Source organism: Crocodylus siamensis, chromosome 6 (genome assembly GCF_052110815.1).
Source record: "Crocodylus siamensis isolate JL-2025a chromosome 6, ASM5211081v1, whole genome shotgun sequence".
Taxonomy (NCBI): domain Eukaryota; kingdom Metazoa; phylum Chordata; order Crocodylia; family Crocodylidae; genus Crocodylus; species Crocodylus siamensis.
Window position 1 is genome coordinate 16,762,340 of NC_143400.1, and position 23,687 is coordinate 16,786,026.

Genomic DNA, 23,687 nt, shown 5'->3' on the forward strand with positions numbered 1-23,687 from the left:
GAAGTAGGGACCAGAGGAGCAGGACATGGTGGAGCACACTAGCAGAGCATGCACTGTGCCCCCAAGAGCAGATAACAGCCTGCTACTGCTGCCGGCTCCTGGAGCTATGCCTTTCACTGCGGTGCAGAAGACCCGGGGTCCAAAACCTACTTGTGGCGCAGGCCAGGGCAATGGCACTTGCAGACCCCTGAGTGCTGCTCACAGCTCCTGGTGGGCTACAGATCTGGTCTCTAGTCCCCTTCCTGCCCTTAACCCCGACTGTGGGCCTCAGCATCTCCACCTGTGAAATGGGGATGGTGGGGCTCTGTCTCCCACAGGATGGACTCAGAGAGCAGTGGCTGACTGCGTGCTCTGCCAACTCTTGTGCCTCCATCCTGTGGAGTAGCTAGACGGACAGCGCCCCGCAGCAGGGACCTCATGTCTGTGATTCACCGCGGCCCGTGATCAGGAGCCCTTGTCTGACCTGCCACAGCCCTGACCAATGATGAACTGCTGGGACATGTCCCCTAGCTCACTGGGGCTGCTCCGCTGCTCCCCTGGGCTCCCTGGCCACGGCTCTATCTGCCTTAGGGCTTTCCGCTGAGACTGGGACAGGAGCTACCTCTGGTTGTATGCATGTACAGCCCCTAGCGTGGCAGGACCTCAATGGGTGTCCTGAATGCCCCATCACAGCACAGAAAAATGACAGAGGTAGCAGCAGACCAGGGGCCCCCACCAGGCCTCTCAGTCATAAAGATACGTATGAATTGATTATAATAATGCCTTCAATTGGTGGGACCTGAAGGTCCAAACAGCCCACCCTCCTGCTGTCCTCTGCCCCTGCAGTTTTGCAGCCTGGTTAACTGGTGCCCACCCTCTGCCTTTCTTTTCCTCCGCTGTCCCCCAGGTCTACCACAGAGCCGGGGCTGGCAGAGACTGGGTGAAGGGCTTTTTTGTAGGGGGGTCCTGCTACTAGGGAGGAGGAAAGGGATATCATCCTGGACAGCTAGGATGGACCAGATGGGAGTAACAGAAGCAGGGCGGAGACTGAAGGCACCGAGTGCGAGGTTGCACACGTCAGCTTGGGGCTCTGCAGTCACAAATGGCAAGGAGGAGGCCCCAGGGTGCTGCGCTGTCCCTGGACCACTCTCTGCTGCCGGGAGGGTGCTGTGGCAAGGAGGCTGTGCAACACTGGGGGTATGGGGAGAGAGGGGGCAGGGGCACCTGGACGGTGAATTCAAGGTGAGAGGGGCCGGGGGCCTGTGGAGTGTGGGGCTGGCTCAGCCAGGCAAAGCCCTGGCAGGGAGGGGTGAGATGCCTGCAATGAACGCTCGGAGCTGAGGAGGCAGCGGGGAAGGGGAGGAGTGAGTGAAGCCGGTGCTGGCACGAGAACAAGGAGCCCGAGCGGGCAGGGCCTGGGGAAAGGGTTTCAACCCAGCGGAGCAGGGAGAAGCTGGAAGAGCCTCCCAGCTGGAGCCGGGGTGGGGGGGCGACAACACAAAACCGAATGCTTTGCAAGCTGAAGCTTGATAAGACCCCAAAAGCAAGGGAGGAGGCATCACCACGGCAGGTCCAGTCTCGGTGACCGGCAGCCCATCCGGGCCCCGTCTCTGGAGCTCGACCCCTGGCCCATGTGGTGCAAGCTCGACCCCTGAGAGGACTCAGAGGCCGTGTCCACACCGCGGAGTACTGCAGGGAGGGGGTCTCCCCACCCCAGCTATGCCAGCAGTATCCTGTAACGTCCACCCAACCTGTGAGCCTTGCCAGGGACTGTGGGGCAGCGCAGGATGCAGGAGCCCAGGCTGAAGCTCTCAGCATCCACCCCTTTCCCCTCAACCATGCCGGAGCCCAGCCTCCACTACGGCACATTCAGTGTGGGTGTCGTGGCGGGCGCTATGTCGGGGATCATTGAAGGGGGATGACGGCAGCCGCTGCCCACCCACAGTGCATGGGCAGGCATGGTGGCACCGCAATGCTTGTGCTGCCCATGGGGCTACACCCCTGTGGCAGGGAGGAAAGCAGCAGACGCACCCAGGGCCTGAGGACATGGGCTGCGGGTACCCCAGGACATGACTGGTGCCCAGGCTGTGCTGCCCCCTCAAAGCCCAGGGAACTCCATTAAAGCAGAAATGCTATCAGCAGCCAGCATCAGTCTGCGCCTGTGCTTGTTGCCTCTGCGGGCTCCTCTGCCTGAGGGACAGCCCAGGCCAACAGCGTTCCCCAGAGCCTGGCGCGATAAGGGCACTGGCAGGAAGTGAGCCTGGCACACGCACCATCCTCCTGGCAACCTGGACCACAGGGCTCTGTTCCCAGCACCACCTCAGACCTGCTCGGACACACTGGGCACATCCCTCCTCCTCTCTGTGCCTCAGTTTCTCCCGAGAAGTGTTTGGTTTGTAATCTCTTCTAGACAGGGCCTGTCTCTCTCTGCACGCGTGTCCACCTCCCAGCATCACGAGCCGGCTAATGCTGCTTTCAGAGAAGAGTACGGCTAGGAGCACCGCTGGAGATAAACACAGTTAGTTGTGTTAGTCTGAAGTAAGATCTAGCCCACAAAAGCTTGTGTTATCTATATATACACACTTTAGTTAGTCTGTAAGGTACAAATCTACCCTGCTTGCTACAAGGCCCCTGGAGGTCACATCTAATCCAACCCCTTGCCCTCAGCACAGTCATTCCCAAACTATCCCACAAAAATCCTTGTCTAATTTGCTCCTAAAATGACACAAGCGGACCTGGCTCATGACTGCAAGGCCCATTGTCCAAACTCAGCAAGAGCCCCTAAACCTGAAAGTGGGGGGGCAAGGGCTGTCGTGTCCTACTGCTGCAAGGGGTTGTTGAAATGCACTCAAGAGATCTGAGGCAGAAGCTGTGCCCCTCACACTACAGAGGAAGGCAACCCCCAGTCCCCGTCAGTCTGATCAGGTGGTAATATTCCTTCCTGACCCCAAATGCAGCGTCAGTCTAACACTGAGCAGCGGGGACTTCACCAGGGACTTCACGGTTTTAATTCCAGCAGGAGTGCTGGCACAGCCCAGACACGATCCCCCAGCCTTTGCCGTGGCCAACACCCAGCGCTTCCCAGGAAGGTGAAAGAAAAATCTCTGACACACGTAGCGACAGGAGGGGGACAAAAATCCTTCCTGGCCTCATGTGGCAACCAGCAAAGACCAGACGCCTGGGAAACACCAAATGCACTCCGCTCTGTTCTGCAATGCGGGACAGCAAGCCTAAACCCACACACCACGGCCTCGTACCGGACACCCAGAACTCCTCTTTCTGCAAACAGAGTCACAGTCTCCATTTTATAGATGGGGAAACTGAGGTACTGGACAGGGAAGAGGCATCATCAGTGTTGAGACAATTTTCCTCCACCTCTGTGCTGCTGTCAAGGGAACCTGCTCTGGGCAGGGGAGACAGTGCATGTTCCTTCAATAGAGAAAGAAATCAGAAGGTATTTTTTTTAAAAAGAAGCCTTTCCATCCAGGAAGAGCACACACCAACTGCAGATGCTTTCTCAGCCTGACAAAGGGTATTTATACCCAAAAGCTTGCAAAGATTTTTTTCCCAGCCATTTGAGCTGGTCTAATAACAGATATCAGGGTCACCCAAAGAATCTTGTCTGCCTGTGCCCTTAGACCAACAACCTGCACCCCTGCTTGAGGTTTGCATTTGATCACTCACATCTGCCCAGAGCGGAGCCCAACTGATGGGCGACTGCAAGCACCATCATATCCTGAGCTCAGACATCTGGCCCAGCAAGCCAGCAGAGAAGAAATGTTTCATTCCAGGGGGAAATGGGTTTTGCTGGTGACTGTTTAACTCCAGTGCCCAACAACCAGTTAGGAGAAAGGAGGTCTCAGTGAAACAGCTGGCTCCTTTGCCTCCAGGTGTGAGGACATTCATGGCCCACATCTCCCAGCCCTCCAGCGTGCTCTGCAGCAGAAACCAGCTTGCAGTAAAACAGTTTAACGGTTTATCAGTTAAAATACTCAGGAGAATCTCTTTCCCAGCTCTTCTGTTTCCCACCTTTGCAGTGGCTGCCTTCAAGACCCCGAGCCCTGGCCTGTGGGCATCCCTGGGCATTGTCAGCCCATACAGCACCACAAGGCACCGGTGCTGTGGGATGCCTGGGTGCAAGCCGCTGCTCAGCTCCAAGGCATGAGCCGGGTGGGTCTCGGTGGGCACAGCCGTTCAGCAAACCGGGGTGGAGGACAGGACTCCTGGTCTCCGTGGGAGCCAGGACCCTGTTCTGGTCATCATGCTGCTGAGGGGGGTGACCCAGCAGGGAGGGCACGGGGGCAGGACCCTGGACCACAGGACTCAGCCCCAGCTCGGCTATAACCTACTGCGTGACCTTGGGCACATCCAGTTTCTTCAGCTTCCCCTCCCCCAGGTGGTTCATGTAGTGGTAGCCTGTGAGTTTGGCAGATCTGGGTCCATCCGTCCCCCTGCGCCCAGCACCACAACCCCTGGTTTCTGCGAGCACCCTGGGGAGACCCCCCAGCATCCACATGGATGCTCAGAGCCCTTTGCTCACACCAGGGCAGCACGGTCTTCCCAGCCTCGGGGGCTGGGGTTAAACTGTAACCTGAACGATGCAGAAGACGGAGGCCAAAGCATGTTTCCAGCTCCAGGGCAGCATTCTGGCCTCCGCAACAAGAGCCAGCTTGTTAAAACCTGTGTTCAGGTGTCAGGGAGCCGGGTCAGGGCATGAAGGGCACGGCTGGGGCCGCGGAGAGGGGGTTCCAGAGGGACCCCGGCATAGTGCCCTGAGGGCTCCAGGCACGTGAAGCCACAAAGAGGGGGTGAGGGCAGGTGCTTAGGGAGAAGGGTGCATGGGTTGGGGGTAGGAGGCACTGTGTGTGGGGTTGGGGGTGGGAGCTGGGGGTGGGCACTGTGCGAGGGCAGCGGGTTGTAGGGGAGGGTGTGGGAGTGGTTTGCGTGTGTGTGCAAAGCTGGGCGTGAGGACGTTGCGTGTGGGGGCTGGGCCGTGGCACCTGGCCAGTGGGCCGCGTATCGTGGGAACAGTGCTGCGGCTGTCACTTGCCAATGGCCTCTGCTGCAGCGCGCGTGCAGTCACCACTTTGGGTGCCTTTGCGTGTGCAAGGAGCCGGGCAGCTTGTGCGCTCCCTGGTGCGTACGGAGCAGTGATTCTCAACCCTGGGGCGTCCTGAGAGCCTTTCAAGAGTGCCGCGGGATGCCATGCAATGTCAGCACCATTAGTACGATTCGTCAGAGAAATCCAGAGATGTCCAGTAGGAATCCAGAGGGTTAAAAAACGCCCTGTCCTGCTGTGATCTTTGCAACAGAAGAATTGCTCTATTATTTTCCGGTAGTCAAAACAAAGGGTGAAAACGAAGAGGTGGCATTTTCCCAGGGGGCTGTGGGTCTATTAAGAGATGCCTCAAGTCCATCGAGGGCTTGAGAACCGCTGGTGGCGCGTGTCTGCGTGTACTCACCCGTGCTGTGAGGCTCTTGCGCACGTCGCACGTGTGGTAGGGGCAGTGGCATGTGTGGACTCATTGGCATGTATATTGTGGGCAGGTCTGTGTGTGCATGCTCCCGGGTGCATGTGCATGGCATGACCAGTCGTGTGCGGGCAATGTATAGTTGAAATGCCTCCTCCCAGTGCATTGGTGGTCCTGGCTGGGTTGGGGCAGCAGGGTTCAGGCTGGCTCTGAGGTGCCAGGACATGGCACACACAACCCACCAGCACACAGGGCCCCGGCAGGGTTCAGAGAAAGCCCAGACCGGGCCTCCCCAGCGCCTCCAGCCCACTCAGTGCCCCCTGCTCAGGCCTGCTTCCCAGTGGGAGAGCCCTCTGGCAGCCCAGCCCCCGGGCCATGACCTGCTGGGTTCCCTGCCAGGCTGGGGGTCAGCCAGGGACCCCTCCCAGCTGCACCCAGCCCCCCAGCTGTGTCCCAGGGTGAGGGGAGCGGGCTAATGCATCAGCCGCCCGGGCAGGGCCGCTGGGCTCCAGGGAGGGAGGGGGAATTAGTGAAAGCATCTGACTGTTTGTGGGGGGAACGGGCCGGACAGTGGATCCTTTGTGCGCCCAGTAGGAGAGGGGCTGAATGGAGCTTCCAGCCGCACAAAGGAGCTTTGACAATGGGCACCTCATTAGCATGCACAGCCCTGCTCACTGCCTCCTCCTGCAGCACTCAATCTCCCCCTCGCCATCGCCCCCCCAAAGGCCGCCGAGGTCCAGCCCGGGGCTGGACTGAGCCCCCTCCCCACCTTTCCCTGTGGTCTTTTGGTGGCAAGGTGACGTGGGAAGTCAATCTGAGAGAGAGCAGAGCCCCTTGCCAGCCCGGCCAGCCCCAGCCAGTACCCCAGCTTTAAATCACCACCTCTTTTTAATGCGACCCCCTCCCAGGCACATCCACCCTTCTCCTGCCTCGCCTCCGCCAAGACTCCTCCCTGCTGCAGGGGGGGCAGGAAGGACACCTGGGTCCTGTGCCCCTCTGTCCCCGCTTACGACTTGTCCCCCATTGGGGCCATTTCATGCCGCCCTCACGGCGGTGTCGAGGGGACAAACTGTGGAACGGGGAGACAAATTGCTCTTATCGTGCACTCTGGCCACCTGCCCAACCCGGCGCTGGCAGGGCTGTCCCTGGCAGCTCCAAACCCCACCAGCTGCTTCTGGGAGCCAACCCTGGGCTGTGCTTCCGGATTTCCTCCCCACCAGGGACGTTTCTGCTGGGCGGCACAGCTCTCGGGGCAGGAACTGGGCCTGGAGCAGCACAGGGGCCTGCGACACCTGTACCGTCAGGGCAAAGACGGGCGCTGCATCTCCCTTTCCACTGGGTGCCGGCATCCCTTCCCCTGCTAGCCGGTCCCCCACCATCAGGCCTCCTCATTCCCCCCGTGTCCTCCAGCCCACTGGAGCTGGTCGTGGGGCCGGCTGAGTCTGTACTTCACCTTCATCCCATGTGCCACTGGGGACCTCAGCTGGCAGCTCCTCCACGGAGCCGTCACCACAGGCGTGTATGTGGCGAGTTTTACCGATACCCCGGTCTTCTGCCTCTCCTGCGGGCAGAGGGAGACCTTGGCGCACATGCTGCTCCAGTGCGCTGGGTTGCAGCCCCTCCACCTCCACCTCCAGAGCCTCCTCCTGAGGTTCTGGATGAACTTCCCCCCCAACCTTTTTATTTTTGGACACCCCATCCACGGCCTTACCAAGTCCCGGGACCTCCTGGTCAACCTCCTCCTGGCTTTGGCCAAGCGGGCTCTGGCCATGACCAGGAAGGAGAGTCTGGCTGGGAAGGTGCCGGGGAGTGTGGGGCCGCTTTCCTCTCCCTGCTCCATGCGTGCCTCCGAGCACAGCACAACTGGGCGGCATCCACCGACGCCTTGGAGGACCAGTGGGTGCAGCCCGGGGGGCTCTGCTCAGGAGCACTCATTTCAGATTTTGACCCTTTGACTCTCATGCCACTCCTGTCCCATTTTTTGCCTTTGTTGTCCCAAGAATTTAGTTGTGTCATTCAGCCATTGGCCCCATACAGTAGGGGCTACTACTTAGCGGGTGACCCTTAGGGCAAACTGGATGATACAAATAGACAGGCCCTGGTGGCCTGGTGGCCCTGGGCTGGCGGGGCCCCTCCAGTCCTGCCCCTGCTCAAGGCTCTCCAGGCAAAGCAATGCAGCAAAGGGGCTGCCTGAGCTGCAGCTGTCAAGAGCCCCTCTAGGTCCCTGTCCCGATCCAGCCCTCCGGGTTTCTCCCACAAAGCTGCTGTATGAACACGGACTCAAACCCTGAACCCCTCAGCAAACAGCCCTGCCTTTCTAGCTGCTGAGCTGCCCAGGCTCCCACGGGACTGTGGCCTTGCCTGGCCAAGGGGAAAGCTTCACCTGGACATTTTGGGGGGGCTCTGGAGTTTATTCATGACCGTCAGCCCCCAAGGGAGACCTGCTTCAGTCAGCGTTCAACCCAACGGCCAGGGAAATGTTTCCTGCCAAGCGCTGCCCCGAGGCAATCTGTGACGATGTGACTCTGCCCATGTGCTCTCCACGAAGCCCTGCCCTGCCTCATTTTCCCCATCTCCCAAAGCCAGCAGCAGTGGTGCCGGCTCCATCTAAGACGCAGGCCCGGAGAGCATGGGCCCAAAAGCACAAAGCGTTGGTCATTACGGGAGGGACGAAGGCTGGTGGCAAGGAGAGACGAGCGGAGCTGCAGCCCCCTCCCGCGGGGAATAGGCTCGTGGGTGTTGTGCAATGTTTGTACAGTCAATGCCAAGCCCCCGTAACCTCCATTCACAGCCCTGAGTCCCACTTGACTCTGTGGCTTTCTACATAAACGAACGTGACACCAGGGGCTCGGAGACGGAGGGGCACGTGGGGCCGTGGCTGCCGCACCAGGGTCTGACACTGCCCTATTATGACCGGGCAGCCGGGGTGGGCGCCACCGGGCTCCGACCACCCCCAGCTCAAAGACCTTTCCCCCAGCCGGCTGCAGCACCGGGCCTGCGGTGCTGGGAGCCGGGTGGGGGCTGTCAGTCGGGGGCAGCCCCTGGCTTTCCACTTAGAGCCTGCAGTTTAACTGACCCCCAAACCTCTGCCAAGCCCACGCAGGTTTGGGGAGAGCAGGAGGGAAGGGTGGCTTCCTCTGCTTTGGCCGCAGCTGAGGAGGGATGGAGCGGGGCTATGCCGCTGTAAGGGGAGGGAATGGAGAGCAGCTCCCCTGAGTTTCTCACCCACTTAAAAATCCACTGCTGGTTAAATTGGTGGGTTAATTAGTTAGCTGGTTGAGCTGTAGCTGGCCAAAGGCTAGTGAAAAAGATCCCAAGGGAAGAGAAACTACCCTGGGCAGGGCACTGGCTGCTGGCCTGGGATGACTGGGGGTCTGGTGGGGTGGGAGGCATGTCCACTCTCTTCTGGGGACGTTCCTGTCCCAGGCATCTTGGGCACTGCCCTGCTGCTGTGGGCACCTGGACAAGGTGGTTTCCAGGCTTTGACTCCCTGACTGGCCTCCCCCTGCCTGGTGACAGCTCAGGTGCCTTGGTGCCCTCAGTGAACCTCCGTCACTTCCCAGGGACCCTCGTGGGCTTTCCAGCTTCTCCCTCCTGCCTAGGGTCTCTGCCAGCTCGCTGCTCTGGTGAGGTCTTGGGGGTCAGGGGCAGGGAAGGGAGTGGGGAGCCCCACTCATGGCCCAGGTTGAGGTCTAATTTTCATTGTAATGCTCCTAGGAGCCAGTGCACCGGAGCACAGAGGCCAGTTCGGGGAGGGGGGTGTGTGTGGAGCAGCTTGGAAATCAGCACTGGCTTCTGCTACAGAGTAGAGGCAATGTGAGCTCCACTGGAGCTGATCCTGGCCCGGCTTGGCGTGTTTGGCCCAGCTGGCTGGGGACAGGCTGGTGGACCGGACCAGCCACCTGTGTCTCCTACACCCTCAAACAATGATGCTCTTATTCCCCTTGAAGAGAGACTTATGACGATTTAGTTTCTGGCAGTTCCTGCCCAGGTTTGGCTAAGCCAGAACAAGGGCTTGGCTGCCTGGCACACACAGGAAACATCCCTGGGCTCCACCATAGCTGCCTCCCACCTCGGGCAGTGTTGAGCTGATTTGCTGACCTGAATCCAGGCCACTTTATTGCTGGCTAAGAGTGTCCCCAGGGCAGGGGGTTCCTGCCATTTCACTGAGGCACGTGAAACTCATCCTGTCCTTCATTTGGATTGACTTCCCCGCATGTGTTCAGACCAGCTCCAAGCCCGGCAAAGCCCATGTCTGCTGGGCACCATGCTGCAGGGGCTGCAAAAGCAAAGCCACCTCCTCGCACACAAGTTTCAGGGGACCGGATAATCGGTGGTGCTGGCAGTGAAGTGTGTCCCCGTCGCGGTGGACGCACTGGGGGATCGTTTAGCACAAGGATCAGACCATGAGTGACCCCAGCTGCCACCAGCCACCCAGTCTGCTCCAGATGGTGACAGGGGTCCTGGACCTCTGGTGCCTCCATGATGCAGGGTGTGTGGCCATCGGGGAGTGGTTATGCTAAGCTGGTTGCTGTAGTGCCAGGGAGCTCACAGGTTGAAGCTCACAACCCAGCCCCCCCAGAGCACACAAGCCCCTTGCCCTCACCCTGGCCACTGATCCCCAGTGAGGGGGTGCACAAACACAGGACAGCAGGCGGGAGGGCTGTGGGGTGCTGCTGAGAGGGCTGGCGGCATGTCACAGCTGCCTGCCACAGACCCCCTGTACTGCCTCAATCCAGGTCAGATCTTTGTGGGCTGGATCCTACTTTTTTGCAAGCTGGATCTAACCTGCAAACCACAGGTTGCCAGCCCCTGCTCTAGTGAGGGCCACCTTTTAGGGACATGGATTAGCAGAGTCAGCTGATCAATACTGAAAACATTGGCGGTACCAGTGAAAAGGCACCTGTAATGCAGGGCTGGTCTGCAGGTGATTTTATAGGGTCATAGAGACAGAGAAATGGGACTGGAAGGGACCTCCAAAGGTCACATCTAGTCCAACCCCCTGCCTAAGGCAGAATTAGCCCTGCCCAACCCAAAAGAGAAGACCGAGGCAGGACTGGATAGCAGCCTCAACTCCCTGCAGGGGGTTGTAAAGAGGATGGAGCCGGGCTGTTCCCAGTGGGGGCAGATGACAGACAAGGAGCAATGGGCTCCAGTTGCAGCAAGGGAAGCTGAGGCTGGATATGAGGAGGATAGTAACGTACTGGAACAGGCTTCCCAGAGAGGTGGTGGAGTCTTCAGTCCATCCTTGGAGGTGTTTAAGATCGGGCTTGACAAAGCCTTGGCTGGGATGATGGAGTTGGGGGTGGTCCTGCTCTGAGCAGGGGGTTGAACTAGACGTGACCTCCTGAGATCCCTTCAACCGTCATTTTCTAGGATCCTATCATCCTAGGCCATCCATAATCTAACCCCTTAGTAAAACTACTGTCAACCCTGACATAACACAAGACATCGCACCCAACCCTGCCCCAGGGAAAGCAGGTGGACAATAGCGGCCAATGCCTTGCTGCTGTAAAAAGTTGTTAATAGACACTCCAGAGGCTGTGCCCCTGCTACAGAGGAAGGCAAACCCCAGGCCATAGCACTCTGACCACAAGGGAAAAATCTTTCCTGACCCCAGAGATGAGGATCGGTCTGACCCTGAGTGGAAGAGCAAGACCTTCTGGCCAAGAAAGTTCAGGTTTCAGTCCCAGCAGGGGCAGTGGCACAGCCCAGTCCCCACCCCCAGCCTTGTCTGCAGCCAACGCCAATGGGAACTTCAGTTACATCCTTGGATCTCTTGAGCTTAATCTAATCAACTCCTTCCTGCCCCCACAGCAGCAGGACGCTGGCAGGGCCCTCGGTCTCCTGTTGTCCGGGGAGCAGGGTATGGAGCTCTCAGTGACTGGGGGCATAGGTCTGGTAGTTGGATGAGCAGGTTGTTCACGCAGTTTTAAGACTAGCTGACCAGGGTCAGCTCCCTTAAGAATGGTGCTTGTGACCTGGACAACATCACAGACCACTGTCCCCTCCACCCCCAGCCCTCCCTCCCTGGTGCTAAAGGCTGCTCTCTCACTCACGCCCCTCCTGCAGCTTCTGCTTACCCTTGCCGTTCAAGTTTCTGTCACCACTGGTGATGGGGAGTGGCACATTCAAGGGCAAGGGTAAGCAGAAGCTGCCTTAGCAGAGCGATGGAGGAGGAGGGCTGGGGCTCACTGAAGAGGGGATCAGTAGCAGGTTGCAGAGGAACGTGTGGCACAGGGCAGGGAAGGTGCTGCGTGTCACCAGTCCTTGCCTTACCACATGCCACCACAGGCCGGGTCCACACTCTTTGCTGCCTGGGTCCAGCCCCCTGTAGGCTGCCAAGCCCTGGGTTGGACAAGCCTTTGATCACAGAAGATGGTGCAGGTGGGAGGGACCTCCAGAGTCACCTACATACAGGGCACAGACCTTGCTGGGCCTCATCCCAGACAGACACCCATCCAACCTCTGCTTGGAGGCTCCAGCACAGCTCCACAAGGACCGGCCTGGCTGAGGCCCTGCATTGCTGCAGGTTCCCTGAATTCACTTCCCTTCTGGCACCCCACGTGGGAAACGTGGCTGCTCACGCTCCTCGTGCACATTCACCCCTGGATCTGCATCAGGGGAAATCCAACCTCAGCTGCTGAGACAGCAAGCTCCCAGGGTGGGGAGGATATTTCTCACCAGGTGCTTGTGCAGCACCCAGCACGAGTATCTGGTCTTGAGTATCTACAATGGAAGATCTCGCTTTGCTGGCGATGGGGGGAAAACTTGTTGGGGGTCTCTATGTTATGGACCAAGGGGATCTCTCTGTCTGGGTGATGGGAAGGATGAATTATTGCTCAGAGCTCTTCTCATCGTCTTACACCAAAGGTTCCCAACCAGTGTGTCGTGGCACAAAGGTGTGCCGTCAGAAATGAACAGGTGTGCCACAGAATTTTACCATGGCAATGAGCTTCTTGAGGGCAAGGAGGAGCCAAACAGGTGACACTGCTGCTCCCATCTGGCCATACCCCTATGTGTCCCTCGGGCTCCCGGGACGTAGGCAACTCCCAGATGTGTCCCCTCCAGTCTGATCAGAATGGAGGCCTCACTTAGGATCACCCACGGCTTTCCCTTCATTGCCCTGTGCTGCCCGTGGTCCCTTATAAACATCTGCTAATATTTAATGCTCAGCTGCCAGGCCCCTAAACATCACGAGACGGCTGCCAACAGCCCAAGGCTCTGTTTAAGAAGATGCACGCCGCCTGCTTGTCCTTTGCTTGGTCTCCAGCCTTTCAGGGGCCGCATTTCTCCCTAGCCAAGATCTGAGTCTCACCTAATCGCAGGACTCTGGACCCTGGCGTTTTGAAGGGAAGACACCAGATATCCCAGGAGTAGAATCATGAGAGCTGGAAACAGGGAGATGCTGCTCAATCAGCACCCTGGGGTGCGATCCTTATGTGCACTCATGCTTGCAGTAACAGCAGTACAGGACCAGGGACCAGACAATACAGACAGCACCCGTGCCCCGAGGGGCTTGCAACCCCTGTACAGCGGCCACAGCCATGTGCTCTCTGCACTCCAGCACGTCAGCAGCTGCGTTGCAGGGGTGGGAATGGCGCGAGGCAGCAAAGCACAGCACCCACGGGGCCCGATCCTCCCTGCCAATGTCCCCGTGCAGGAGTCACCGCAAAACCTGGTTGCCCTGAGACCCCGGTAGGAGTCTCCTCCCATTCTGGGCTCTGCCTTTGAAGGCGGCAGGGGAACTGGAAAGGATCCAGAGGTGAGTGACAGGCTGATAAAGGGGCTGGAAGGCAAGCCCTGTCATGAATGATGGAGAGAACTGGGCAGGCTTGGTTTGGAGAAAAGGAGATTAAGAGGGGACATGATAGCAGGTTTCAAATAGCTGAAAGGCTGCCATAGAGAACAGTGCTTCTCCCTTACCGCCGAGGGCATGGAGCGAGGGGCCGAGCCAGCACCAAAGCAGCTTCACATGAAAGCCTGCCCAGAGCAGCGGGTGGTGGCACCAGCTGTGCAGGGAAGCTGTGGATCTGGGAAGCTGAGGCTGGAGGGGTGTTTGGGACGGGATAGGAACAGCCCAGGCTGCAGGGGTCTTCTAGGAGCCAGGTTTACAGCCTGTGTTTATCCCTCTGGTGAGAAAGGAGCCTCCCTAAGTCAAAATCAGCCCAAAGACTTGGCTGCCGAGAGGGAGAACAAGCCCCAAACCTCTGCTCTGGAGCAAACAGAGAACATTGAGACCCCCTCCAACCCCCCCAAAAAGGAAAGAAAGCAAGCAGAAAGTTGGGAGGAGTTTGGTACCCAAGCTAGGCCACAACCCTGGCTGTTACTTTTCCTGCTGTGTCCTTGCGTTTTCTGCGCACTGCTTAAGGGCCGGCGCTGAGAGCAAACACTGTTTGCAGAGGGGCACCCGCTCTGCTCTCCCCATGGAGGCTGGATTTTGGTTTTCTTTAAGCGATGCAGCTAGGAGCCTGAGAAAGACGTGCTCGGGAAGCGGTGGGCAGGGGATCTTACAAGGACCCCGGCTGTTACAGGGCTGTGTATTTAGGGTGTTTTAGCTCCGGCTACACCATTCCTCCTTTTAGCACTGCAACTTCCAGGGTCAGTGCTTGATGTCCAGGCCAAACCAGCAGCCAGCCAATATCATCACCCCTTGTCTATGGAAAGACCTTGAGCACTCATTACTGTAACACGAATAAAAGGCCTGTGCCCACATCCCCATTTCATACCTGCCTTTCTCTGGTTGCTCTAGCTGCTCAGAGACGATGTGGTTTGGCCGTGCCAGGCAGCAGAAGCCAATCCATTAATTGAGCAGAATTGGATCATCTAATTCCCTCTCCCGCCTCCATTTTAATTAGAAAATAGGATTGCTTTCAATAGCTGCTGATGCATGAGACAGGATCCTTGAGGGCCATTAGGCACCACTGTACCGCAGCCAGGTCAGGGCTTTACTCACCGCTCCGCTACCATCTGGCCAAGGGCTTTGACCTGCAGACAGGAGTCTTATGAGACTCGCAGCTGCCTCTCCACGGAGGGGCTGACCTGTGTGCTAAGCCCTGGACCTCTGCCCTCAGTGCCAGGCATGGGACACCCTGCCCTGCCTGCATCTGTGTAGCCTCCTCTGCCCATCACGCTCCAGAGGTGGCTGATTTATCTGCTCAGCACAGACCAGGAACACAATCTGGCGCTAATCCACTCCTAATCCCCAGGCAGGTGAGCTGCAGGCCGGGGCAGCGCCGCTCTGTCCCGGTGGCCCCAGGGGAATTGGCCTGGGCTGTAAAGGGTGGGGGAGCTAGCGGGGCATCCTGCTGGGTAACTGGGGGATACTGGCTAGAGTGGAGTTATGAAAGGGATCCTATCATGGGCTCTGTGCACCTACGAGCATCACCCCCAGTTTTCTCCATGGATATCCTGTGGATGTCGCTGCACCAACCAGCTCTCAAGCCCTCAGCTGGGCATTTCCAGCCCAGGTCAGGGTCAAGGTCTGGTTTTCTGGCCTGGCCTGAGCAGGTCCTTCTAGTTTCAGCTCTGGGGCTAGTCTCGGCTGCTGTGGTACCCGAGCTCCTTCTCCGGCCATGTGCTCATCCCTCAGGGGCTCATAGCCCCTTCCCCAGGGTCTGTCTCTCCACTGCTGTGCCGCTGAGCATAGCGCTCTCCCATCTGGCTCCTCTGCCGTGTGGGAGCCCGCAAGGGAAACCCGGGGAGCGCTGACCTCCCCGTGGCCAGGGCGCTCTTCCAAACAAGCCCACGGGAACCTGGCGGCTTGTCAGCTGCTCTTGGCTTCAGCAAGTCCGTGGGCCTCCACTACACTCCTGTTGGCCTGGCTGCCCTGCACCCAGGCAATTACACCCATGCAGTGCCGGCACGGACAGCACCCTGCCAGGCGTTCAGCCAGGGCAGGAAGGAGCAGCACGCGCTCTGTGCCGGGAGGGAAACTGAGGCGTGGAGCCCACCTGGCACTGCGGAGACCCTGCAGGCGGGGCTGGGCGCTGGGTCAGGGTTCCCCAGGGCTAGGCTAGTGCCAGACAAGCCATGTCCCCTTCTCTGCATCAGTAAATCCCTCCCTCGATAAATGCAGTTTAAAACATCCACAGAACATCACGCGGACCAGATTCTCAGCAGAAACAAGAGGTGTCCCCCCAGGAGCAAGAGCGTCACCCCTCAGGACATCTGCGCTGACTGCAAAACTGCTGCCGGGAGAAAAAAACCCTTCAATGCTCAGACAAGGCTCTTTGGGTAAATCTGATATCTTTTATTAGACCAACCCAATTGAGTTGGTCTAAGAAAAGATATCAGATTTACCCAAAGAGCCTCATCTGCCTATGTCCTCAGGCCGACACAGCTACAACCTACACCCCTGGTTCAATTCTCAGAGGGTTTCAAACACCCATTGCCAGGAAAAGCTCAAGGGCCCAGTTCCTCGTCCCCCCACATCATGCAGAGGCGCCTACGCCAAGGTAACAGAGTGAAGAGCAGGTCGAAAACATGCCGCTCCCAGGCCAGGTGCAGGACACAGGGGTTTGGGGACCGATCCCTCTGGAGCCCTATGTTGTCCCCATGCAGCCAGGGGGTTGACTACGCATAGAGGTCACAGTGCAGCAGCTGCAAAGTGTGGTCCGGGGTCCATCCCAACTGCATGTGAATTGAAGGGGGAGAAGTTCAGAGCCAAAAGCCTTTTCTTGGAAAACACTCCGCTTCACACCTGCATTTCCCACCCGTTTTGCTGGGCCGCGACGCTGCATTGCCAAAAGTCCCCAAACATCATCAGAAGGAAATGGTAAAACAGGCCCCCGAGCCTTGACCCAGAACCACACAAGTGGGGTTTCATTTGGGGGTGAGAAAAGTGAAATCTGCTCCTCTGAGGTCGATGCAACATGAATGTTTTTCCGACTTGCTTTGGTTAAAGATCCTCTGTTCTCACAGACCTGCCTTCTGCCAGGGCTGACTTTGACCCCTGCCCATCCCACGGCTCCGTGGTTGCATTTCTCTGCTTTCCAGGGTGACCCCCCATCCCCACATCACTGCTAGCCTGGCTAGGTCCCGGCCAGTGCGTCCGTCAAGCAGTGTGCAGCCCTGGGCTCGCTGCTGGGCCTGATGCCATGGGGAGGGCCCCAGAGGGACATGGGGGAGTCCAGCCCAGGGCTCCTCATGCTGTGCCCCCCAGCTGGCACTGCCCAAGCCTGTGGCATGTCTGCCTGTCATGGCCAGCTACTCCAGCCCATTTCAGTTCAGTGGAGAGGCAGGGCACAGGGAAAGCCTCAGGGCTGAGCTGTGGCGGGGACCCCAGGCTGATGGAGGCTGGGGATTCCCAGCCATGAACCCTCCCTGGGGAGCCCAGCAAGAGTCAGCCAGCCCCTGGCCCCTGGGAACAGCTCTTGGGGCCTCCTGGGCAGTGGGAATCCAAATCCCGCTCCCTACGCTGCCTGGGACATGAAGCCGCCCTGGCACCTGCCAGGGGATGGTCCAGGCAGAAGCTGGGCAGTGTCGGAGGGAGCTGAGCTCAGCCCGTGCATGCACCCTGCCCAGTGACATGGCCCTACCTGCCCCCGAGTGGGTGGCACGGGGAAGCCCATCCAAGTGCCCCAAGGCAGCCTGAGGATCCCCTTGGCACAGGTGCCAGGCAGCTCAGCAGCTCACAGCTGCCCGGCATCGCTGGAGCCAGGCAGTGGCTGAGTGGGCTCTCGGGGGGCCACAGGGGCAGGACAGTGCCTCGGGGTGCCCGCACAGCAGAGCCGAAGTCCAGCGAGAACGTGGGCCCCACGCTGGGTGGCCACGACATGGTGCCCAGCCCACATGCACTGCCCGTGCTGGGGGCTGAGGCAGCGCTGTCCCGAGAGCTGCTCTGCTCCCAGCACCCAGCTGGCTGGGGCAGCCCTGCCTGGTCCTGCCCTGGGCCTGCAGGCTGCCCCCCGCTCTCTGGGTCTCTCAGTCTTACCTGCCCTGCTCCCCAGGCCTTGCTCACCCCCGCCCCTGTGTGGAGGCCTTGCTGGCATCCATCCCAGCTCTGCCCAGTACTGCACCCACCCCCCATCCTCCAGCCCCTTGTCCTCTCCCCCAGCCCCAGCCACAGGGCTCGGCAGGCGCAGGCACCACCTCACTGCCCTCACATCGGGACTCTGCCCCTCCACAGGGCTGACGCCCCTCCCTGCACCTTCTGTCATGGCCCCTCTGCACCCCAAGAGGCACAAGCCTCTGGTCTTTTGATGCCCCGGCTGTGCCTCAGTTTCCCTGTCAGTGCTCTCGTCCAGCCTAAGGTCCATTCCAGCAACGCCTCCTGCGCCGCTGCCCGGCAGCCCCCACCCTTGCAGCAGGGAAGTTCCTTTTGGGCTCTGGCCTGGTGGGCACGGCGCTGCCCATGCACTCGCTCTCCGCGGGGCTTGCCAGGCTTATCGCAGCTGAGCTTCCGTCACTAACACTGAGACCCTCCTGCCTCTGTGCAGCAGGACACAGCCACCCCACCAGTCCCAAGCACGGTGACAGCCCTCCTCAGCACCCATGTCTGCCCCAGGCCTGGGCCCAGGGGTTGACCCCCACACTGCCCTGTACCCACCGCTGTCCTCCCACTCATGCTGGGGCCTGGCTTGCAGATGAAGCTGCTGGGAGTGGAGGGGCTAATTGGGTGCCAGAGTGTGTGCCAAGGGCAGTGCATACCCAGGGCTGTGAGCTACAGGGCACAGGAGACCATGGGCACGGTAGGTGCATGGGGGGGAGTCAGGGTTATCATCACAGACACACACACGGGTGTGGGAGTCCCTTGACTCCAGGAGCTCAGGTTTTAGGGAGAGCAGATGATGGCATCAGACCCTGGGGCCAGGGCAGCTGAGCCACCCCATGTCTCAGGGAGGTGCCCAAAAGGGCTGAGCCTCTGAGGACCACTGTCTTTAACCAGAGTCTGTCTCCTCTGTGCTAGGTACACAGCTCCCAGGGTGTCCCAGGACAGCTGGCCCTCAGCACAAGGACAAAGGCGTGGAGAAGGCTTGGGCTGAGCCACGGGGGATGGGGACTGGCAGGTAGGACCCCGACAGCCCCAGCTCCGATGGATTAAGCTGCAGCAGTGGTCCCCAGATGCCCCAACTCTCATGCTCCACGGACTGAGCTCCCCCAGCTCAGGGGCAGGGCATGGCCCCATACTCCTCTCGGCCAGGGGCTGCCCCTGTCAGCCCCTGTGCCCAGCCCCACGGGTGTCCCACAGGGCAGAGTCTGAAGACGGAGGGGTTCAGGGGCTGGCCCACAGGCTGGGAGAGCACGGCCCAGCGTGTGTCACCAGGCAGCCCAACTGCGCGCCCAAGCACTCGCCAGGGAGGCCCCGGCCGGATCGACGGCGCCGCACGGTGGGAGCCCCCCGCCCCCTGGCACGTGGTGCCCCGTCCTGCCTGGGGGGCCCTGGCTCAGCCCCAGCTGGGAGGCCAACTCTGCAAGGAGCTCTCTGGCACCACGTCCCCCCACAGTGCTGCCCGGGCCAGACAGAGCATGCTCCAAACCCCACCAGCCCCATCCCGGCTGCTCTGCACCCCGACTCCCAGCGACCCCAGGAGGGCATCACCCAGGCTGGGGTCTTGGTAGCGGGACTGCTGTGTTTCACCTGGGGCATCATAACCAGAGATGATCTCTGCCCCAGGTGCCCCCTCCCAGGGCAAGTACTTCTCACCCCAACCTGAACCCAACGGCACCAGGGGAAGGGCCTGGCTGGGCCCCAGGGGCTCCCGCACCCTGGGCTGGCTCAGGGCCCTGCCTGGCGCCGATCTTGGCCCGGCTGCGCTGTGCGGGGGGGAGGGGGCTCGCTCTGCTCTGCTGGCTGCGGCTCACCGGAGCGGGCCTGCGATTAACTCTTGTGACTCTCCAGGCCGAGGTCCTGGGCAGCCGCAGGGCCTCTGCAAGCAGTGGTCTTTCCCGCGGAGGGACCGTTCCCCGCGTGGAAGGAGCCCAGGGAAGCGCCCCGTTGCTCCAGCGCAGGAGTGTCCCCAGAGGAGCCCCTCCAGAGATCGCCACACCTGCAGACAGGAGCCGGCAGGGCAGAGACGGGTGCTGTCCCTGCTGCCAGCCAGCCCAGACCTCCAATACACCTGCCCCTTGTCAGCTGAATCAGGAGGTCAATTAGCAGCACGGTCATTAACGGTCTGGGGGAGCCAGTGCCAGCAAGAGCCTCTGTCCAACGTCCCGCTGAATCACCTGGAGTTGGACAACGGGGACGAGACAGACCAAGGCAGCAGGGGCAGCCCGTTCCCAGCTGCCCTGGGCAGTGGCGTGGTGACTGCCGGGTGCGTGGAGCAGCCCGTGGGCTGGGGGTGGTGGGCAGGGGTGTAGGCACAAGGGCTCCAGGGCGGAGCAGGCTTCCGGCTGCGCGGCGGGTCTGGCAGGGACGGGATGATGCCGCCCTCCCAGCCATAGAGCCTGATCCCTGGGCAGCTTGTGCTGCCCCAGCTCCTCTGCCCGTGAGTGCCAGGAGCAGGGACACGGGGGTGCCATGGGGCAGAGGTGGGGGTGCTGCAGCCGCGTAGGCTGGCAGAGGCTGCTGCCCGTGGCTCTTGCAGCATACACGTCTCCCATGCCAGCACCCACCACACACACAGATAGCACCCGGGGGCTGGTGCAGGTGCGGGAGCTGGCCCCAGGCACGCGCTGTTACCATGAGACTTCCCCTCTCCGCCTGCACTTCCTCAGCAAGTCGCACTCCGCCAGCCAGCGTCACACCATCGCTCAGCCCCCTGCCTCGCTGGGACCCGGTCCTGCTCTCCCTGAGCCCACAGCAGGCCAGGACCGACCCCACCAACGCCCCCAGAGATGCATCAGCATCAAGGCAATGTGAGCAAGAGACCCAGGCAGAAAGACCCAGGCCGGTCACCCTGGTGTCGGACCCCGGCGGCTCCAGGGGAGCAGGTTTCTCTGCCTTAGCAAGGTGTCAGCAGCGTGAGGGCCCCCCGACACCCACCCAGGGCATACACCCAGCCTGCCCTTGCTCCGGCCCCGCTCCCTACCTTGAGTGGTGGACAGGGGTGGCTTGGCAGACCGGGCCCACGCTGGCAGGGCTCTGGCAACAGGACCCCGGAGGACACGGTGACTCCCCGGCGCTGGCGGTGCCGTGAGACACGTTCTCACACTCCCAGGTGAGCAGGCAAAGCCGGTGCCCTGAAGTGCCAAGGCTTGGGGAGGGTGAGGAGCGGGCGCGGGCCCTTAAGTGCTGCTCCCGCTATCAGATAAGAGGCTCTGAAAGGCCCTGATCTCGCCTGGGTTTTATGGCTCCTTCTTTCTTTTTTTTTTTTTCCGTTCCCCTCTTAGAAAACTTTGTCCAAGTTCCATTGAATGAAAGGATTATTTTTTAAAAGGAGGGGGCGGCTGAGGGAGTTGATTGACGTCCCCGCTGCTCCTATGGGAGAAGGTTGGTGCCAGTGGCCATTGGAGAGGCCCAGGGGGGTGGGAGGAGCTGGAGAGTGTGAAAGAAAAGGGGAACGAAGGAACGAAAAAGAGCTGGCAAGGGAAGGTGGGCGGGGGAGGGAGGATGGAGAGGGAAAGTTTTAGAGGAAAGTTAATGAGGTGGAAATCAATCCCTCGCTGCAGATAGGGTCACGTTACTGGCCAGGGCTCCCGGGGAAGGGCGGATGGACGGTGGGCACTCAGCATGGCCCTGCTGGGCTGTGGCTGCAGAGCCACGGGGCCTGCGTGGCTGCCCCCGGGGGTGCAGGGTGCTGCAGCGGGGACGAGTGGCAATTTCCATTGCTGGAGCCATGCAAGGGGTCAGCTCGCTGCTGCCTGCCCAGCTTGCCCCTCCGGCCCCGGACTGGGCAGAGGCACCGAGCGGCCCCGCTTCGTGGCCAGCCCCCTCCTGCCTGTGTGGGGAGCTCAGGTGGACTCAGCGCAGCCAGGCCCCGACCCGCGCCCAGAGGCAGGGCCATCCTCCGCACGGCGGGTAAACCCGGGGGGGTTTAGTGCCTTTGCTGCTCCTGTTTTCAGCCTGGAACTGACCCGTCGCTTACCTGGGAGCTATGACCCTCCTGCCCCCACTGACCGCGGGAGCTGGGGCTTGTCACGAGCGGTCTGCGATGGGGAGGCTCGCTCTGAAATTCCCCCTGCTTCTGGGATCCATGAGCTTGGAAAGCCCCGTCCCCTGGCAAGCAGTGCCCCAGGACAGGGGCTGGTGCGTGCCCCAGTGTGACATGGGCAGCTGGAGCTTCTGTGCTGGGGGACAGGGGCTGTGACAGCCCAGGAAAGACCCAAATTAACTTCTTCCCTCTGCTTTGTTGCCTTGTTGCCAGCCCTGATGCATCCCTCCTAGCTCCCCCGCTCCCCCCAGAGTGCCAGACTCAGGCACTGCCAGGCGGCTGGGGCAGAGCTGGTGTCATACGTGCGCAGCCTGCGACCCCGGGACCTCGGCCACATGCTCAGGATCCATCTCCAGGGAGTACCGCTAGCCCCCACTTTGCTGCTGCCCCTGGAGGCAATGCACAGGGCAGAGGTTGGTGCTGCCTCAGTGACCCCACGGCCCCAGATCTTGTGCCAGAGCCTGCCCAGGTGACCCAGCCACAGAGCTAGGAGCTGCTGTGCCCCTGGGGCAGCTGGGCAGCCAGTGGCTGGAGCTGCCTGGAAGAGGCGTTGTTTCTACCACCCTGAGCAGAAGTCCCAATCCCTTGTCCGTACGGGCTGACCTGCTGCCTCTCCCTAGCCGCAGAGCAGGTTGGCTCCCTTGGCTGCACCCGGGAAGCCGGTGTCTGACGCCCCCGAGCGCTGGGCTTCTGACATCCGCAGCTCATGGGCTATTAGACAAGCCGGGCTGGCAAGGACCTCCAGAGGTCACATCTAGTCCAACCCCTGAGGCAGGATGTTCCCCATCCAAACTATCCTAGACGTATCCTTGTCTAGCCTGTTCTGAAAATGATAGTTAACCCCATCACAGCTTCAAGGCCCATTGTCCAAAGACACCTGGAGCACCCTGATCTGCCCCAGGGGAGGTGGGGGAGATGAGTGTCCTGCTGCTGCAAAAGTTGTTAAAATACTTTCCAGAGATCCCAGGTAAAGCCAACACCTCTGGCTACAGAGGAAGGCAAACCCTCTACCCCGTCTGTACCAATCTGAGCAGGGGGTTAAAGTCCGACATGGCATAGGTCTGACCCTGAATGCAGGGGCAAGACCCTCCAGCCAGGACCCTCCTGGTTCAAGTCCCAGCAGGAGCATTGGCACAGCCCAGTCCCCATGCCCAGCCTTGGCTGCAGTCAACACCCAATGCTGCAAAGGTGAAAAAACCTTCACATGTAGCAACAGGAGGCAAGAAAATTCCTTCAAAGCATTTCCCAGCCACTTGCTCCTGGGTCCACGTCAGTGGGGGTTATTATGGGTGGGGAAACCAAGGTGCAACGCGGCAAGCTGACTTCAGGTCACATCGCAGGTGGGTGGCAGACCCAGGAGTCCTGCCCGGAGGTCCCACCCTTTTCTGGGCTCATCGTGCTGCTCTTCCCGGCCCCACAACGGGGCGATTGTTGAGGAGCTGAAGACAGCTAACAAAGCGCACGTTGCTGGCTGCATGGAGGGTGCTGGGGTTTGGCGCCGGGCAGGAAGTGCTGGTCGGGGCCCAGCAATGTGAGGTTTATTGGAAAACGAGGAATCAGGAAACGTTTCACCGTGCCCCATAGCCCTGTTTCAGGTAGGCAGCTGCAGAGACCAGAGCAAGTTTCAAGGGAGGAAAAGCCCCACGGGCCAGCTGAGGTCACACGTGCCAAGCGAGCCCGTCAGGAGCAGCGGGTGATGCCAGTTCTCCAGCGCTGGGGGACAGAGAGCCCTGGACCCACCGAGCTGCGAGAGCGCCTGTGCGGGGGGGGTGGGAATCCCTCACTGCAGGCCCAGACTGGACCCAGCGGGCAGAATCCAGCTCTGCTCCTTGCACCCCAGAAGAGATTTCCTGCCAGTGCCAAAGCCTGTTCCCTGGAGCCCCCGCAAGGCCAGAGCCTCCTGCCTCCTGCCCTGGCAGCTGCACCCATGAGATGTTCCCATGTGAGTCCCAGTGCAGGGATGTTCCCCCCAAGCCTGCCTGAGCCTGGGGGCCTCCAGCTGGGTCCCTGGAGGAGGGCATGCATCCTCCCAGAGGGGCATTATGTGGCTAAACTAGGTAGAGCCCAGGGGTACCATACCTGGGAGCTCAGCCCCTCCCACCAGCATCATCTCTGGACCCCCTCCTCCCCCTGGGTTCCCTAAAAGCCACAAGGAGCTTCCCAGCATGCTTTGCCAGGGAACTGTAGGGCACATACGCAG

At 60.3% G+C, this 23,687-nt stretch overlaps 1 protein-coding gene across 1 annotated transcript in view; it reads right to left on the reverse strand.

Annotated features, from left to right (window-relative positions):
- Window positions 1-20,759, reverse strand: part of KCNJ10 (potassium inwardly rectifying channel subfamily J member 10) — a 50,277-nt gene extending 29,518 nt beyond the window's left edge. The window contains exon 1 of the mRNA XM_090056398.1: window positions 20,426-20,759. The gene's annotated coding sequence lies outside the window, so the exon portion shown is untranslated. The remainder of the gene's footprint in view (window positions 1-20,425) is intronic.
- Between the last annotated feature and the right edge of the window lie 2,928 nt (window positions 20,760-23,687).